The sequence below is a fragment of the Meriones unguiculatus genome, chromosome 12, assembly GCF_030254825.1.
Source record: "Meriones unguiculatus strain TT.TT164.6M chromosome 12, Bangor_MerUng_6.1, whole genome shotgun sequence".
Taxonomy (NCBI): Eukaryota; Metazoa; Chordata; class Mammalia; order Rodentia; family Muridae; genus Meriones; species Meriones unguiculatus.
The window spans coordinates 84,461,320-84,469,471 of NC_083360.1; the positions used below are offsets into that span (position 1 = coordinate 84,461,320).

General features: G+C 50.1%; 1 pseudogene; it reads left to right on the top strand.

Moving 5' to 3' along the window:
• The first annotated feature begins 7,606 nt into the window (after positions 1-7,606).
• Positions 7,607-7,938, top strand: LOC110547610 (large ribosomal subunit protein eL33-like; annotated as a pseudogene).
• The last annotated feature ends 214 nt before the right edge of the window (positions 7,939-8,152 follow it).

Here is an 8,152-nt window from a genome sequence, read left to right on the forward strand (position 1 = left end):
CTGTGAGTTTGAGGCCAGCCTGGTCTACAAAGTGAATTCTAGTATAGAGCCAAGGCTGTTAACACAGAGAAACCTTGTCTCAAAAAGAAAAAAAGGAGAGAGAGAGAATGCCAGATCACAATGTCTTTCCTCACCCTGGGTCCAGCCTCTCTCTCGAAACAAGTCTGCTTTGCCTGACTTGTTTCTTTAATCACAAAGAATGGAATTCAGTAAAGCAGCCAGATGAGGTGGTATATGTCTACAATCCCAACACTTGGGAAGCTGAGACAGGAGAATCATGAGTTCAAGGCCAACCTGAATAGTCCCTTTGTTTCTGCTTTGGCCGGGATTTGTAGTGATCATTGTTGCTTATGTTTTACAATGGTGTTTGTAGGGTTTGGTTTGGTTTGGTTGTTTTGATTTTTCGAGACAGGGTTTCTCTGTGTAGCTTTGGCTGTCCTGGACTCACTTTGTAGACCAGGCTGGCCTCGAACTCACAGAGATCCGCCTGCCTCTGCCTCCTGAGCGCTGGGATCAGAGGAGTGCGCCCCCACGCCTGGATACAACAGTGTCTGTGAACGTCGTCTCTTTCACCTAACTTCACGAGCCCAGTTAAACCAGACAAAATCCGCTGGGCCAGAGGCGAGAACTCAAGCACCCTCTCTGCCCGCTGCAAACAAGAGACACAGAGTGGACCAGGCTTGCACCGGGATGGGTTCTAAGTTGCCCAGAGTCACTTGCTCCAGATTGAGAACCCTAAAAAACAGACCCTACGGGGTCTGGAGATTTTACTCTGACAAAGTCCTTACTGGACAGGAGTTAGGAAAAGGTTAGCAGGAACGGTGATTCCGGTCTGTCCGCTAGTACCAAGAGAGGCCGGGCTCATCCCCACCCCACCCCCAGATCTTCACACCCCCAGACCTTCACACTCAGCGACTGCGCTCACGTGTGAGACAGGCGACCTCCAGAATAGCATGCTGAACTGTGTGCGCTCACAGCAGAAAGCAGGGGCAGGGGTTGTGCCTGGATCTGTGAGAAAGGACCTATTGTTAAAGATGGAGCAGAGTGTCAGAAGCCACCAAGGGAGGGAGCAACAGACACAGCAGCTGAGCCACTGCCTAGAACTCGGCCAACCCTGGTCTCTGGACTGAGAGAATGCTTCCATTCAACGTCTCTTCCTTCCACACGTGCCACTGTTTCTACCCCAGAGAAGCCAGGATCAGTGGAACCCATGATCTTTCTACTAGGGTCAACTACTTGGTCTTTAAAATCTAGTTTCACCCAGATACTTGTTTCCAGGGGAAGAAACGGGTTTGATACAGTGAGAATTGACCCAAGCTCTTAAGAGATGTTCTCTGAGGCTCATGATTCAATTTCGGAAAATAACTTGTACTTCCCACGATTCTTATGTGAGAATTTAATGAGCTCACAGATAGGAACAACCCTTATAAAGAACAGAGCGGCAGCAGATACATGCCAGGGTATCTAAGGGACACTGAGGAATAACCCAGCCACCCTGGATCCATCACAGCACATCCACTGCTTAGCCAAGGGCCAGGCAAACATCCAGATCCCAACACAGCCTCTGCTCCAGTGCATGAGGGATCCAGCAGGCCCTGTGGCGTCAATGATGACCGCCTGCCTGGGCCCGGCGAAGCTGTTCCCACGTCAGCCTGACTGAGGGCTCGAGATTTCCATTCAGCAATGTGCTTTTCTCCCGAAAGGCCCCCATGGGAGTGCCTACAGCCCACATGGTCTATTCGGGGGCCTGTGCAGTCAGGCAGCAAGGCTGAGGAGAACATTCCCCCAGGGACAGCCTGGCAGGAGCTTTTGGCCAAAGCCTGTCCCTTGGCATCTTCACAGGCCCCTCGCCAAGCTCCAGGCAAGAGTGACTCTGGAATTTACAAGGCCAAGAAGAGGCTCTTAAATAACTTTTAATTTATTTTCAAAAGAAAATGGAAGGGCGGGCGGGGGCCATAACGCACACCCTCCAGAGAGGGTGAGGCAGTGCAAGAGCTATGCCAGCCACACAGCAATGGCCACGCAGGCGTTCCCTGAAAGCAGGGTCATTCTGGGAGAGAGGAGGGAGTGCCTTTTATGGCCCAATGGAGCATGCCCAGGCCTCCTCAGTCTGCCATTTGAGAGCCTCCCTGAGAGGTATCAGCTGACCATCATATATTTCTTTCTCCACACATCAGTGAACCCACAACTGTCATGCAACATGGTGGTCATACCTACAGGTTGTTTCTGACCACCAAGTTTCTAAAACATCTGACTTTGGGCCAGTTTTATGCGTAACCTCTCTAATCTGACTTGGGGTCCACATCCTGAAACTAATAGCACCCATTACGAATTCAATGAGACCGCACATGGAAAGCCAGCAGCACCTTGTCTGCCTAGGGGGAGAGCTCCGGACACCATGAGCAGCAGCAGCTCAGCCGGTTGCTTGTCCATGCTGCCTCTTGCCTGAGACTCCTGCTTTCTGGGCCCCTGCCAACGCAAGCCCACCCCACGATCCCCAGCTCTAGGTACTCCAGCCCCTCTCCTCACTCCCTCCACCCTGACCCTGATTCCTCCCTCCTCATTCCAGGAAACAGAGTTCACCGAAGGTTAGTGGCCCCGAGGATAGAAACCCTGCTGGGTTCAAGTCCCAGCTCCTCCTGTGGTTCGCCACCTGGCTACCCACCAACCCCTCAGCCTCCCTGGACCACATTTCTTCTTCTCTAGAAGAGGAAAAGGCAGACCCCTTCTGCTTCTGGACCGTCAACCAGATGATATACATGAAAGGATTTGTAGATTCTTAATGATGCCGTGTGCTGGGAGGAGGAAAAAAGATTCGGTTTTAGGGTGACATTTCTACTAAGCTATTAAATTCTCTTTTCTTTTGCTCTGGTTCTGCAGTTGTGGTTGGTAATACTTCTGCTGGAAAAGTCAGTGTGTTTTCCAGTGATCCTGGCATTGTATTGACTCGAGGCAGAATCACCACGGACCCCTTACCCACCACAACCCTCCTCTGCACACACCAGCCTCATGCTGAAGAGTGCAAAAACGATTCGTGCCATTGCTAAGACAAGTAGAGGCCTGCTGCCGCACTCCTCACTTGCAATTTACCAAGCACTCGTTAGGCCCTGTGTCCGCCTGAGTCACTGAACCTCCAACGAATCCAAAGCACCCAGTGCGTCAGCTTACACCTTGGGAGCCTGAGGACAGCCTACCCACATTCACGAAGGGCCAAACACCTGCGAGGAGTGGGGCTCTTTCAAATGCCGGACCACGTGCACGAAGGAGCCTCGGCTCTGCAGCTCCATAGCTAACATGCCTGCTTCCTTTGTTCTGTTTCCAGACAAATCCAAGTCTAGCCCTTCTTCCCTTACAGCCATGTACTGAGACCCCCCTTTACCATCACAGGCTGCCTGCCCAGGTCTCAGGGCATTCTCTGCCCGCGTGTTGCTCACGTTTCCACTGTCTGGATTGACACTGACATTGCTTTTAGATAAGGGCATTTTACAGCGCTTCAGCTGTTCAGTTTTGTTGAGCTAGGGTAAGGAGTCTAAGGCAAGATTTGTCTGTAATCACCAAACACCTGGCTGAGCCTAGAAACTACATTCTTGGTGTTCTAGGTTGCCTCTAGGATTCCAGTTCGGCAATGAAAAGCCTACCAAGGTAAGAAAGAGGAGCTGAGAGCCAGCAAGATGGCCCAGCAGGTAAGGGTGCTTGCTGCCAGGACCCACACGTGGAAGGAGACAATTAATTCCCGCAAGTGGTCCTTTGACCTCTACATGAATGCCACAGTAAATGTGTGCATACATATACACACACAGTAATTAACGTAATTAATTAATTAATTGGCCAAATAATGTTAAAAAAAATAAAAGAAATGGAGGTTAAAATATCTAACACAACCTTTGGTCTTGGGAGGTAGTCTGTAAATAAGAGAAAAAAAAAAAAAAACATTATCCCAGTCACCATTATCCCAGTCATCATTATCCCAGTCATCATTATCCCAGTCATGTATCTGGCTCAGTGTGTGGCATCAGTTAGTTCTGTGCTCAGAAATTCAGTTTCCATATTGGCTGCATGAGAGTACATAGCAAGGAGGAGACACATGTGTTGCAGAAGAAGACACATCATCCGGAAGCGGCGCAGACAATGTGGACCAGTCACAACACCATCTCAAGAGAAAGGCACAGCACAGCCCCACAGGCAACTGTCCTCAAGACCAGGACGCCAGCAAAGCTTAAGGCTGTTTCAGAGTCAGGTGTCTCCTAAGGTTCTTAGCTGTTTGGCTGTCCCACGATCTATGCCCCAGTAAAGAGGGGAAAGGGCCACAGCCGATACGGGAAACCTTTTTAAGGCCTAGTTGCCACCTGCCAAGGATTTTTGATGCCGCCAAGAAAATAACTCCCACTCTGAGGCTCTTCCTGCTAACTTACGGACAGAATCTAAGCATCGCGGTCTTGTTAGTTTCAGGTTCCGTATGAAGATGAAAACCACGTGAAATTCTTACATTTTCATGTCCCCCTGGTAATTGCAATGCATTTACTAAGAACCGCACGAGGTACCTTAAATTTGTTTCCTGTCTCAGTTCTTACAGCACCACGGCACAGACGGATTTCTGGCACTTACAACCCACAAAGATCCAATTAACACAGACCATGATGCCTCCAGCACAGGGTGGCTTAATTCCGTCTTCATCTTCATGCTCAAGCCTGGAGCCTGGGGCGTTCAGTAAATATTTGTTGTTTTATTGTGGTTCTGTGGAGGAAACTGTGTAACTGGGAACATGTTTCCGAAGGTGAAGCGAGACATTAAGGTTACAGTCCATATGGAGTTGACCCAAGAGTGGTTTCAAGTCAAAGGGATGGCTGAAACTGGACTCACAGTGCCATGATCTGTGAACCACTAGACATCACCTTCTCCAAATGTAGGTCTAGCGTAGTTTAGGGGGTCTGGGGCTGGAGGAGAATCAAGGTAGAGAGAGAAGCTCCCACTGTGTCTTTTTATTCTCCAAGCAGGGAGAGTCTTTTCCCACTGACTTAGGACTCCTTGGGCCATCCAGTGTACAAAAGTAGCTTCGTCATGAGGGTACTTGGGGGAAAAGCAAATGAGGAGACCTCATTTGGATGGCCTTAAGGTAGACCAGCCTGACGGCCACCTCAGGCAGACAGTTTCAGGTACCCCTCATGTGTCAGTTTGCCCCGGGGCTGCTAGAACAAATTACCATAAAGTCAGTGGTAAGACACCTAATATCATGAACATATAATCTCACTGCTCAAGAGGTTCTAAGTCCGAAATTAGCTTCCTTGGGCTAACTCAAGACATTAGCTTCTCTGAAAAGGCTGGGAGGAAATCAGTTTCCCTTTCCCTGAAGCCATGTTCTTCATTCCGTCATTCGTGGCCTCCCTCTTGCCGGCCAGCGGCACATCTTCACATGCCACTGTCACCCTGCCTCCAAGCTCACCTGTCGGAGGCCACCTCTCTCATCCAGGTGTCATAGACCCTTAGTCATACCTACAGAGTCCCTTGTGCAATTTAAGGTCCCATATTCTCACGTTCCAGGGACTAGGGTCACCCCCCGTGTGGACCCAGTATTTTACCTAGCGCACCTTGTCTTTTACGATCGCTTTTGAACACCTTCCTCCAGGGCGACGACAAAAGGAAGATGATGGGAAAGAAAGCGCAGGGGCTGGGAGATGAAATGGCTCACTGAGTAAAGGTGTCTGCTGGGCACAAGCGTGAGGGCTCGAGTTCAAATCCTCAGCACGCGTGTAAAACAAAACAAAACCCGAATGGTGTGCCCGTATGTACCTAGAGCCCAAGTGTGGGGGGAGGGGGAGACCAGAGGCTCTGTGCGGCATCATGGCTGCCAGCCTAGCTTCAGGCACAGCGAACAACCCTATCTCAAGACAGTAAGAAAAGACGGCGTTGGATACCCGAACACACCCACTTGGGCACTCAGACGCACAGGAGGCTCTCCAAAAACTGTGCCTTCCTGCTTCCACAGCACTGACTAACATAAAAGGGGAGGGGGCAGGAAAGTCTGGCTTAGGCCTCAGGGCGCTGTCGGTCTGTCTCTGCGGCCCTCCACTGAGTTCTTGAGGAGGACCATCAATGACAGATTTGAAAACAAAAAACCTTCCAAGCAGGTCTAGGAGAAACGCCGCTTCTTAGACTAGCCGACAGCACCCCCTAGTGCCCGGTAGCAGAATGCGGCCTGCAGCTGTAGGGGGGGGGGGGAAATGAAGGACAGAGAACCCTGCCCTGTGGTCTGAACCCTTGCCTGAGGCCAAGAGGCAGAGCCAGCACAGGCTCTGAGGCTGACACCAGGCACAAGGGGCGTCTTCAAACTTCCCAACTAAGTGTATGCTTAACCAGCACCCATGAGTTCAACAACGCAACAGACAAGGTCTGGAGGACTTTGGGGCCTTGAAGACTGTTAAATGCCTACAGCAGAGGACAGCGGTGCTCAGAAAGCTTCTAGACTTGGCCATGAAAGCTAGAGTGGAGACTAGCCCCAACTAACAGCTATGCACTGCCAGGCTCATTGCTTGCCCCATCTGTGCCTAGTTCCTCATCAGGAAAACACAGATGAATAAAAAAAAAATAAATAAATAAATAAATAAGTCCTTGGGTTAAGAGAGTTACTATACAATCTGTGTAAAGTCCTCAATAGGGTATGCGGTGTGAAACCATATTATTATGGTCGGTTTTAATGTCCCTTTGCCACACATTAGAATCACCTGAATAGGAAGCCCTGCCTATGTATAAAGCGTCCAGATTAGCAGGGTGCTGTGGCGAATGCCTGTAATCCCACCACTCGGGGAGGCAGAGGCAGGCGGATCTCTGTGAGTTTGAGGCCAGCCTGGTCTACAAAGCAAGCCCAGCACAGCCAAGGCCACACAGAAAAACCTTGTCTCAAAAAAAAGTGTCCACATTGCCTTGATTGATAGGAAGACAAGAGCTCAAGTGTATGAAGCACCACTGAGTGGCATCTTGGAAAGAGATGAGTGGCATCTTGGATAAAAGGAACGAGAGCATCTCGCCTCTCGCTCCTTGGCCTCCCCTGCTGTGCTGGGTAGATTTGTCCTGTGGTTGCTGTTGAGTCCTTCTCTGGTATCAGAACCGGTGCTCACAAGCTCTCATAGTGAAGCAGGGACCAGCGGTTCTCCAGAAATCTTTTGTGTTTCCAGCACCAGTCTGGGGACCACTGAGGCACCCAGCCTTATAAACTGAGCAGCTGCTGGTTGTCCTCCCCTCACCCCCGGCGAGGCCGCTGAGGGGCTGCTCCAGCTGCTGAGGCCCCAGCCTTACGGACTGAGGAACTACCAGCTTCTCAGCTCACCAGCATAATTCTGCTGCTGATATTATTTTAAAGCTGACTTCATAAATTCACTTTTTTTTTCCATCCCGTTTGTTCTGTTCCTCCAGGAAACCCTGACAATTACAATTATGACTGCGGAAAAAGTTAGGGGCAACTGGGGATACAAAGACACATGGCCAGATTGGGACAAACCTGAAAACTCCTCCGTGTCCTCCATTAATAGATAAGGGGTCGGCCTTGCCTTCCTCTTTAGGCCATCTGGCGCCTGTGGAGGCCTGCTGGGAACAGGACTTTTAAGCAGCAAATATGTCTGGAAGTCTGTGGTGCAAGGCCACTTCTGCTGGCTACAAGCGAGGGCTCCAGAACCAAAGAGAGCACAGAGCTCTTCTTTAAATTGAAGGCGTTTATGCCCTAGATGAAACTGAACTCTACTTAGGCAAGAGATGTGTTTCCATGTATAAAGCAAAAACAATACAGTGACTCCTGGATCCAAACCAAACAAAACCAGAATGATCTGGGTAGAAGTAACTCAGGCCCATGGAAACAGTGGCATGGTTCGTGCCGAATTCCGAAGCAAGCTTCCTGCAAAGGCCACTGGACACGGAATCCGTGTGATGCCCTGCCCTTCCCGGATTTAAACTAATGAAAAGTAAATAAATAAAAGTGAAAAAAAAAAGTAGATAAGGGGTCACATGGGGCCATTCGAACTCCCATGGCACCATCCATTTACAGATGCTGAGACAGGAAGGCCTCCATTGGTGGAGCCTCTGAGGAGCTGGGAACAGGTGGACGTTGGGAGCACTCATTAGCCACTGCAAGCTTGCTTGGCTGTCTCCTGGCACAGTTGGCTGT